Raw genomic sequence first — 10,200 nt, 5'->3', positions numbered from 1 at the left:
AGCCTGCACCGCCATTCAATATGATCATGGCTGATCATCCAGCTCAGTAGCCTGTACCTGCCTTCTCTCCATACCCCCTGATCCCTTTACCAAAAAGGGCCACATCTAACTCCCTCTTAAATATAGCCAATGAACTGGCCTCAACTACCTTCTGTGGCAGAGAATTCCACAGACTCGCCACTCTCTGTGTGAAGAAATGTTTTCTCATCTCGGTCCTAAAAGACTCCCCCCTTATCCTTAAGCTGTGACCCCTGGTTCTGGACTCCCCCAACATCGGGAACAATCTTCCCGCATCTAGCCTCTCCAACCCCTTAAGAATTTTATATGTTTCTATAAGATCCCCCCTCAGTCTTCTAAATTCCAGCGAGTACAAGCCCAGTCTATCCAGTCTTTCCTCATATGTAAGTCCCGCCATCCCAGGGATCAATCTGGTGAACCTTCTCTGTACTCCCTCTAGGGCAAGAACGTCTTTCCTCAGGTTAGGAGACCAAAACTGCACACAATACTCCAGGTGCGGTCTCACAACTGCAGCAGAACCTCCCTGCTCCTAAACTCAAATCCACTTGCTATGAATGCCAACATACCATTCGCTTTCTTCACTGCCTGCTGCACCTGCATGCTTGCTTTCAATGACTGGTGCACCATGACACCCAGGTCACGTTGCATCTCCCCTTCTCCCAATCGGTCACCATTCAGGTAATACTCTGCTTTCCTGTTCTTGGCGCCAAAGTGGATAACCTCACATTTATCCACATTATATTGCATCTGCCATGCATTTGCCCACTCGCCTAATCTATCCAAGTCACTCTGCAGCCTCCTAGCATCCTCCTCGCAGCTAACACTGCCACCCAGCTTCGTGTCATACTCAAACTTAGAGATGTTGCATTCAATTCCCTCGTCCAAATCATTAATATACACTGTAAATAACTGGGGTCCCAGCACTGAGCCTTGCGGTACCCCACTTGTCACTGCCTACCATTCCGAAAAGGACCCGTTTATTCCTACTCTTTGCTTGCTGTCCGCCAACCAATTTTCTATCCACCTCAACACTGAACCCTCAATACCGTGTGCTTTATGTTTGTACACCAATCTGCTATGTGGGACCTTGTCGAATGCCTTCTGAAAGTCCAGATATAACACATCGACTGGCTCTCCCTTATCCACTCTACTAGTTACATCCTGAGTAAACGGCACTCAATAAACTGCCGCTGTCACTGACCCCCGCTCTCGTTGCTTTTTTATTCGCAAGCGCTTTGCTCCGCATTCCAGTGCGTTGTAGGTGATTAAAGTCGATGGCAGCGTCTGCAGATCAGCACCAAACTTTCGGCTCCGATTGCATCATAATTCAGTCGGTCGAACTCTGTTCCACTTGTCGGAGTGTGTCGGACAATTGCCTGACTGAGCGTTACTATTTGGTCGGGCCGTTTGATGGCGGCTCCATCTGAGATCATGGAGATATTTGCTAAATGGCTTTGTATTCTGTCATTTAGTACACTGAGCATCGGCGACGGTCAGTGGACGGTTCTCCCGGCTTTCCCGGTGGTCAAAAGTTTCGGGTCAATGATGGTAGACGTTCACATATGTGGTTAGAGAGCGAATAAAGTATAGAAATGGTATGTGGACTGGATTTAATATTCGGGAATGCGCGGTTACTGGACTGTTCTCGCAAACAATGGGCAATGAAACAATTAGATTCCAGATTTGTTGCGCTCATTCTATCTCTGCTCCTGGGGCGAAGGTCTTCGGTACATTAGCCTTCAACATTCGAGGCAATGAGCATAGAATTTAGGACGTGGTTAGTTGTAGAAGACGTTGTTGATACCGCACTTGGAATATTCTGCAGTTTTGGTTATTCAGTTCAGGAAACTAAGCAGCTGATTTTCAAAGTGCAGAGATACGTGAGGATTTGGCCAGGACTCGAAGGCCTGAGCCATTGGGTGAGGTTTGCCTCGCTAGCACTTTTCTCCTTTGACGACAGGAGGTTGAACTTTAAAGGTGTATCATATCATGAAGCAAATAGCACACCACTAATTTCCATCCCGTTCTTAACTATACTTGAACCATCTCCGACATCTCCCTACGGTTTCTGGACCTCACCATCTCCATCACAGGAGACAGACTAGTGACTGATATCTACTACAAGCCCACTGACTCCCACAGCTATCTGGACTACACTTCTTCCCACCCTGTCTCCTATAAAAAAATCTATCCCCTACTCCCAATTCCTCCGTCTACGCCGCATTTGCGCCAGGATGATGTGTTTTGTACACTAGGAGATCAGAGATGTCCTCATTGTTTACAGATGAGGCTCTCACTTGGGCCTCCTCTATATCCCACAGCTCAGCGTTTGATCCCCTCGCCCGCCATTTGTAAAACAAGGACAGAGTCCCCCTTGTCCTCAACTTCCACCCCATCAGCTAATCTATCCAACAAACTATCCACCAACATTTCCGTCACCCCCAACGGGATCCCACTGCTGGCCACATCTTCCCATCTCCTCCCCTTTCTGCATTTCGCAGAGGCCGTTCCCTCCGTAACTCCCTGGTCCACTCGTCCCTTCCCACCCAAACCACCCTCTCCCCAGGCACTTTCCCCTGCAACCGCAGGAGATGCAACACCTGTCCCTGTTGCTCCCCCCCTCGACGCCATCCAAGGACCAAAACAGTCTTTCCAGGTGAGGCGGATGCTCACCTGCACCTCCTCCAACCTCATCTATTGTATCCGCTGTTCCACATGTCAGCTTCTCTACATCGGCGAGACCAAATGCAGGCACGGCGATCGTTCCGCTCAACACCTTCGCTCAGTCCGCCAACCTGATATAACGGTGGCTGAGCACTTCAACTCTCCCTCCCATTCCCAGTCTGACCTTTCTGTCATGGGCTTTCTCCAGTGTCATAGTGAGACCCACTGCAAATTGGATGAACAGCACCCCATATTTCGCTTGGGCAGCTTCCAGCCCAGCGGTATGAACATTGATTACTCTAACTTTGGATAGTTCCTCTGTCCCTTTCTTTCTTCCCCTTCCCAGTTACCCCACTGTCTTCCTGTCTCCACCTATAATCCTTTCTTTGTCCCGCCCCCCCCTGACATCAGTCTGAAGAAAGGTCTCGACCCGAAACGTCACCCATTCTTTCTCTCCAGAGATGCTGCCGAACCCGCTGAGTAACTGCAGCATTTTGTGATACCTTCGATTTGTACCAGCATCTGCAGCTATTATCCTAAGCAAATAATTGAGGATAACGCAGTCTCTTCTTCTGCCCTTCCAAGTGTACGATAACAAACGTACATTTTGGTTCTGCAACGCGAAAGATCCTACCTATGTACCCGTCGAACAGCTTCTTAAACGTGGAGATAATCTTCGCCTCAACTACCTCCTCTGGCAGTTTGTTCCATACACTCACCACGCTTTGTGTGAAAAAAGTTAGGTCAGATTCCTATTAAACCTTTTCCCCTTCACCTTAAACTTGTGCCTTCTGGTCCTCGATTCATTTCCTCTGGGCAAGAGACTCTGTGATTCCTCTTATGATTTGTGCACCTCAATAAGATCACCGCTCATTCTCCTGCGCTCCAGAGAATAGAGTCTCAGCCTCGGACATGGTGCCCAAAACTGAACACAATATTCCAAATGCGGTCTCACCAACGCCTTACTCAACCGCAACATGACCTCCCAAAACTGACTGATGAAGCTCAATGTACCAAACGCCTTTTTGACCACCTGCGACAGGAGTTTCAAGGAACCATGCACTGTACACCTAGATATTTCCCTCTGCTCGACAACACTCCCCAGAGCCCTACCATTTCCTGTGTAGGTCTAGTTTTGGACATTTTCACCCAGAAGAAAACCTCTGACTATCTAGCCTCCTTATACATCTCATAACATTAAATACTCTTATATCTCCGATACACCGCAGAAAACATTCCACGTTTGTTCACCCTGTCCGAACAATGACTATCCTCTAAACGTGGCGGTATTTTACCCCGCCATCTGTATGTAGGTCCAAGCTTTCAGAGATACGACACACAACAGAAGACCCAGCGCGGATCCCCACTGGTCTGATGTTTAGCCAGAATGTCAGCATTGTTCCACAGCCATAGATCTTTTATGAATGAGTCAGTTCTAAATCCACACGACCAAAGCATCATGGATGCTATGCCTCTTAATCTCATGCAGGGGAAAGTACCTGCGGAGGGGGTGGTTTGGGTGGGAAGGGGTGAGTTAACCTGGGAGTTGCGGAAGGAACGGTCTCTGCCGAAAGGGGTGGAGATGCAAAGATGTGGTTCGTGGTGGGTCCGGTTGGAGGTGGCGAAAATGTCGGAGGATTATGTGCTGTTTGCGACGGCCGATGCTGTGAAAGGTAAGGACCAGGGCGACTCTGTCCCTCTTACGACTGGCGGGAAGGGGAGTAAGAACGGAGCTGGGGGATACTGAGAGGACCCGTGCGAGGGCTTCATCCATGTTGGAAGAGGGGAAGCCCCGTTCACTAAAGAATCAGGACATTTCGCCTGTCCTGGCATCGGACACCACTTCTTGAGCGCAGATGCGGCGTAGATGGAAAATTGTGAGCAGGCGACAGTCTCTGCAGGAGGCAGGGTGGGAAGGAGTGTCGGCTGGATAGTTGTGGGAGTCAGTAGATTTACATTGTGTGGGAAGGCGTGATTGAACCAAGGAGTAGCATTTAGATTGGCCACGACCGAAAGTGGAAATACTATTAATTAGACTTGGAACAAGTGTACAAGACTTGGAAAAAGTATGCAAGATTCTAGCACTTGCAGTTCCTTATGTTTCCTTCAATGTTCCTGCGGGATTGGGTGGGAGGACAGGCTCAGGTACAACCATTAAAAATAAAATCAGATCCCAAAATGAGCCATGTCCTGGATTTGCGACCGATATGTGTCTGTCGCCCCCGCCCCGGACCCATCACTCAGACTCTGGGGAAATTGAACTGGGGAAAGTCCCGGCTGAGCGTCGCTCTGTGTCGTCACCACAAGGCGCGCTCACGTCCCATCGCCCCGCCCATTGATGGGCAGGGAACGCGCGCTCCGCTCCAGTCCTGTTAGCGCCGGTCCCTCAGCGAGCGGCAGCAGCGGCTTTAAAGCAGCCGGGAATGGAGAGCTCCCGGGACCGGGGGCAGGGCGCTGACAACAGCTTGCTTCTAGCAGCGCATCGGTCCGGGAGCGGCTCCGCGGGTGGTCTCGAAGATCCGCACTAAGTCCGGAATCTGGGCAGTGGAAGTGGGGGCTGGGAGGAAGAATCGGAGTGGAGCAGCGGCTGTGGCCAGAGCATGGAGTTAGTTGTGAGGGAGAGGTTGTTCCCGGGCTGGGTGCGGGCAGGGCGAGGGCGGTTGAATGAGAGAAAGCTGCCTGAGACATAATAGAAACATAGAAAATAGGTGCAGGAGTAGGCCATTCGGCCCTTCGAGCCTGCACCGCCATTCAATATGATCATGGCTGATCATCCAGCTCAGTAGCCTGTATCTGCCTTCTCTCCATACCCCCTGATCCCTTTAGCAAAAAGGGCCACATCTAACTCCCTCTTAAATATAGCCAATGAACTGGCCTCAACTACCTTCTGTGGCAGAGAATTCCACAGACTCACCACTCTGTGTGAAGAAATGTTTTCTCATCTCGGTCCTAAAAGACTTCCCCCTTATCCTTAAGCTGTGACCCCTGGTTCTGGACTCCCCCAACATCGGGAACAATCTTCCCGCATCTAGCCTCTCCAACCCCTTAAGAATTTTATATGTTTCTATAAGATCCCCCCTCAGTCTTCTAAATTCCAGCGAGTACAAGCCCAGTCTATCCAGTCTTTCCTCATATGAAAGTCGAGCCATCCCAGGGATCAATCTGGTGAACCTTCTCTGTACTCCCTCTGAGGCAAGAACGTCTTTCCTCAGGTTAGGAGACCAAAACTGCACACAATACTCCAGATGCGGTCTCACCAAGGCCCTGTACAACTGCAGCAGAACCTCCTGCTCCTAAACTCAAATCCTCTTGCTATGAATGCCAACATACCATTCACTTTCTTCACTGCCTGCTGCACCTGCATGCTTGCTTTCAATGTCTGGTCCACCATGACACCCAGGTCACTTTGCATCTCCCCTTCTCCCAATCAGTCACCATTCAGGTAATACTCTGCTTTCCTGTTCTTGCCACCAAAGTGGATAACCTCACATTTATCCACATTATATTGCATCTGCCATGCTTTTGCCCATTCGCCTAATCTATCCAAGTCACTCTGCAGCCTCCTAGCATCCTCCTCGCAGCTAACACTGCCACCCAGCTTCGTGTCATCGCAAACTTAGAGATGTTGCATTCAATTCCCTCGTCCAAATCATTAATATACACTGTAAATAACTGGGGACCCAGCACTGAGCCTTGCGTTACCCCACTAGTCACTGCCTGCCATTCCGAAAAGGACCCGTTTATTCCTACTCTTTGCTTGCTGTCCGCCAACCAATTTTCTATCCACCTCAACACTGAACCCTCAATACCGTGTGCCTTAAGTTTGTACACCAATCTCCTTTGAGGGACCTTTTCGAAGGCCTTCTGAAAGTCCAGATATAACACATCGACTGGTTCTCCCTTATCCACTCTACTAGTTACATCCTCGAAAAATTCTATAAGATTCGTCAGACATGATTTACCTTTGGTAAATCCATGCTGACTTTGTCCGATGATTTCTCCACTTTCCAAATGTAATGCTATCACATTTTTAATAACTGACTCTAGCATTTTCCCCACTACCGATGTTAGGCTAACTGGTCTATAATTCCCTGTTTTCTCTCTCCCTCCCTTTTTAAAAAGTGGGGTTACATTAGCTACCCTCCAGTCCTCAGGAACTACTCCAGAATCTAAAGAGTTTTGAAAAATTATCACTAATGCATCCACTATTTCTGAGGCTACTTCCTTAAGCACGCTGGGATGCAGCCTATCTGGCCCTGGGGATTTATCTGCCTTTAATCCATTTAATTTACCTAACACCACTTCCCGACAAACCTGGATTTCCCTCAGTTCCTCCATCTCATTAGACCCCCGGTCCCCCGCTATTTCCGGCAGACGGTTTATGTCTTCCTTAGTGAAGACAGAACCAAAGTATTTGTTCAATTGGTCTGCAATCTCCTTGTTCCCTATGATCAATTCACCTGTTTCCGACTGCAAGGGACCTACATTTGTCTTAACTAATCTTTTTCTCTTGACATATCTATAAAAGCTTTTGCAGTCAGTTTTTATGTTCCTTGCCAGTTTTCCCTCATAATCTATTTTCCCTTTCCTAATTAAGCCCTTTGTCCTCCTCTGCTGGACTCTAAATTTCTCCCAGTCCTCTGGTATGCTACTTTTTCTGGCTAATCTGTATGCTTCATCTTTTGTTTTAATACTATCCTTGATTTCCCTTGTTAGCCACGGATGCACTACCTTTCCTGGTTTGTTCTTTTGCCAAACTGGGATGAACACTTGTTGTAGTTCATCCATGCGACCTTTAAATGCCTTCCATTGCATGTCCACCGTCAACCCTTTCAGCATCAAATGCCAGTTTATCTTGGACAATTCACGCCTCATCCCCTCAAAGTTACCTTTCTTTAAGTTCAGAACACTTGTTTCTGTATTGACTTTGTCACTCTCCATCCTAATGAAGAACTCTACCATATTATGATCACTCTTGCCCAAAGGGCCTCGCACAACAAGACTGCTAACTAACCCTTCCTCATTACTCAATACCCAGTCTAGAATGGCCTGTTCTCTTGTTGGTTCCTCGACATGTTGGTTTAGAAAACCATCTCTCAAAGATTCCAAGAAATCCTCTTCCTCAGCACCCCTGCCAGTTTGGTTCACCCAATCTATATGTAGATTGAAGTCACCCATTATAACTGCTGTTGTTTCTTCGCCTCAGACCAGGATGGAGAGTTCCCGGTTTTGTTTAATTCTCCCCGTATGGGGTTGTCACTGGACAGTGATCAGTGAACACAGAGCCGGACACTCAGGGTGGGGGCAGTTTTACGAAGAGCGGCTCACTTTGTGTGTGAGGGATACTTTTTAAGCAGTCGCCTTCGGCAGCGCCTCACAATGAAGCAATTAATCCACCACCTTCACACAAGTAGCTGCCTTTTATCTCACCCTCAATTATCCAATTTCTTTTTCCGTTCCACAGGAAAATTCTTCAATCAATTATTTTTCCTCCTCCGTGGCACAAGAATAGAGCAGCCGCTCCATCCCTCACTCACAAGGTACGTTACAGTGCACATAGACACCGGCAGCACATCAGTTTCAGGGCCTCGGATACGAGACCCAGACACACATTTCCAATACACCAGTTAAACGGAACCAGAGAGACGCACAAACGCGAGCTGTTGCGACTGGTGTCGATGAGTATCTTGGTCAGCATGAGTAAGTTGGCCGAATGGCCTATTGCCGTGCCGTGTTCTCCATTTCACTCAGTAATGCCACAGGGACTGTAAGGAAGGCTTTCTGAGTTTACGAATGGATCTGGAACACCTGGGGAGGTGTACACAATAGGTGCAGGAGTAGGCCATTCGGCCCTTCGAGCCAGCACTGCCATTCAATGTGATCATGGCTGATCATTCTCAATCAGTACCCCATTCCTGCCTTCAAATGATTGTTGGATGGAATTTAACTCTGACAAGAGTGACGTGTGAATATTCGTCAGGCAACTCGGGCAGGACTTGCGCAGAAAATGGTGGACTCCTCATTGTTGTAGATGGACATGGGAGATAGACACAAAAATCTGGAGTAAATCAGCGGGACAGGCAGCAACTTTGGAGAGAAGGAATGGGTGATGTTTCGGGTCGAGACACCAAGAAGGGTCATAGAAACATAGAAAATAAGTGCAGGAGGCCATTCGGCCCTTCGAGCTAGCTCCGCCATTCATTGTGATTGTGGCTGATCGTCTACGATCAATAATCAATAACCAGTAAGCCTGCCTTCTCCCCATATCCCTTGATTCCACTAACCACTAGCATCTTTTGAGGATGTAACTAGGATTTTTGAGGATGTAACTAGGAAAATTGACAGGGGAGAGCCGGTAAATGTGGTGTACCTCGACTTTCAGAAAGCCTTCCACAAGGTCCCACATAGGTTATTAGTAGGCAAAATTAGAGCACATGGTATTGGGGGTAGGGTACTGACATGGATAGAAAATTGGTTGACAGAAAGAAAAGAGTGGGGATAAATGGGTCCCTTTCAGAAAGGCAGGCCCTGAAACTGGTGGGGTACCGCAAGGCTCGGTGCTGGGACCGCAGCTATTTACAATATACATTAATGACTTGTATGAAGGGATTAAAAGTACTATTAGCAAATTTGCAGATGATACTAGCTGGGTGGTAGTGTGAACAGTGAGGAAGATGCTATGAGGTTGTAGGGTGACTTGGACAAGTTGTGTGAGTGGGCGGATGCATGGCAGATGCAGTTTAATGTGGATAAGTGTGAGGTTATACACTTTGGTGGTTAGAATAGGAAGGCAGATTATTATCTGAATGGTGTCAAGTTAGGTAAAGGGGGTCTACAATGCGTGTCCTAGTGCATCAGTCACTGAAAGGAAGCATGCAGGTACAGCAGGCAATGAAGAAAGCCAATGGAATGTTGGCCTTCATAACAAGAGGAGTTGAGTATAGGAGCAAATAGGTCCTTCTGCAGTTGTACAAGGCCCTAGTGAGACCGCACCTGGAGTACTGTGTGCAGTTATGGTCTCCAAATTTGAGTATGGATATTCGTGCTATTGAGGGCCTGCAGCGTAGGTTTACTAGGTTAATTCCCGGAATGGTGGGGCTGTCATATGTTGAAAGACTGGAGCGACTAGGCTTGTATACACTGGAATTTAGAAGGATGAGAGGGGATCTTATCGAAACATATAAGATTATTAAGGGGTTGGACACGTTAGAGGCAGGAAACATGTTCCCAAGGTTGGGGGAGTCCAGAACCAGGGGCCACAGTTTAAGAATAAGGGGTAGACCATTTAGAACAGAGATGAGGAAAAATCTTTTCAGTCAGAGTTGTAAATCTGTGGAGTTCTCTGCCTCAGAAGGCAGTGGAGGCCAATTCTCTGAATGCATTCAAGAGAGAGCTAGATAGAGCTCTTAAGGATAGCGGAGCCAGAAGGTATGGGGAGAAGGCAGGAACGGGGTACTGATTGAGAATGATCAGCCATGATCACATTGAATGGCAGTGCTGGCTCAAAGGGTCGAAAGG

Source organism: Rhinoraja longicauda, chromosome 34 (genome assembly GCF_053455715.1).
Source record: "Rhinoraja longicauda isolate Sanriku21f chromosome 34, sRhiLon1.1, whole genome shotgun sequence".
NCBI classification, from domain to species: Eukaryota; Metazoa; Chordata; class Chondrichthyes; order Rajiformes; family Arhynchobatidae; genus Rhinoraja; species Rhinoraja longicauda.
Note: the sequence above shows the minus strand (reverse complement) of the source record.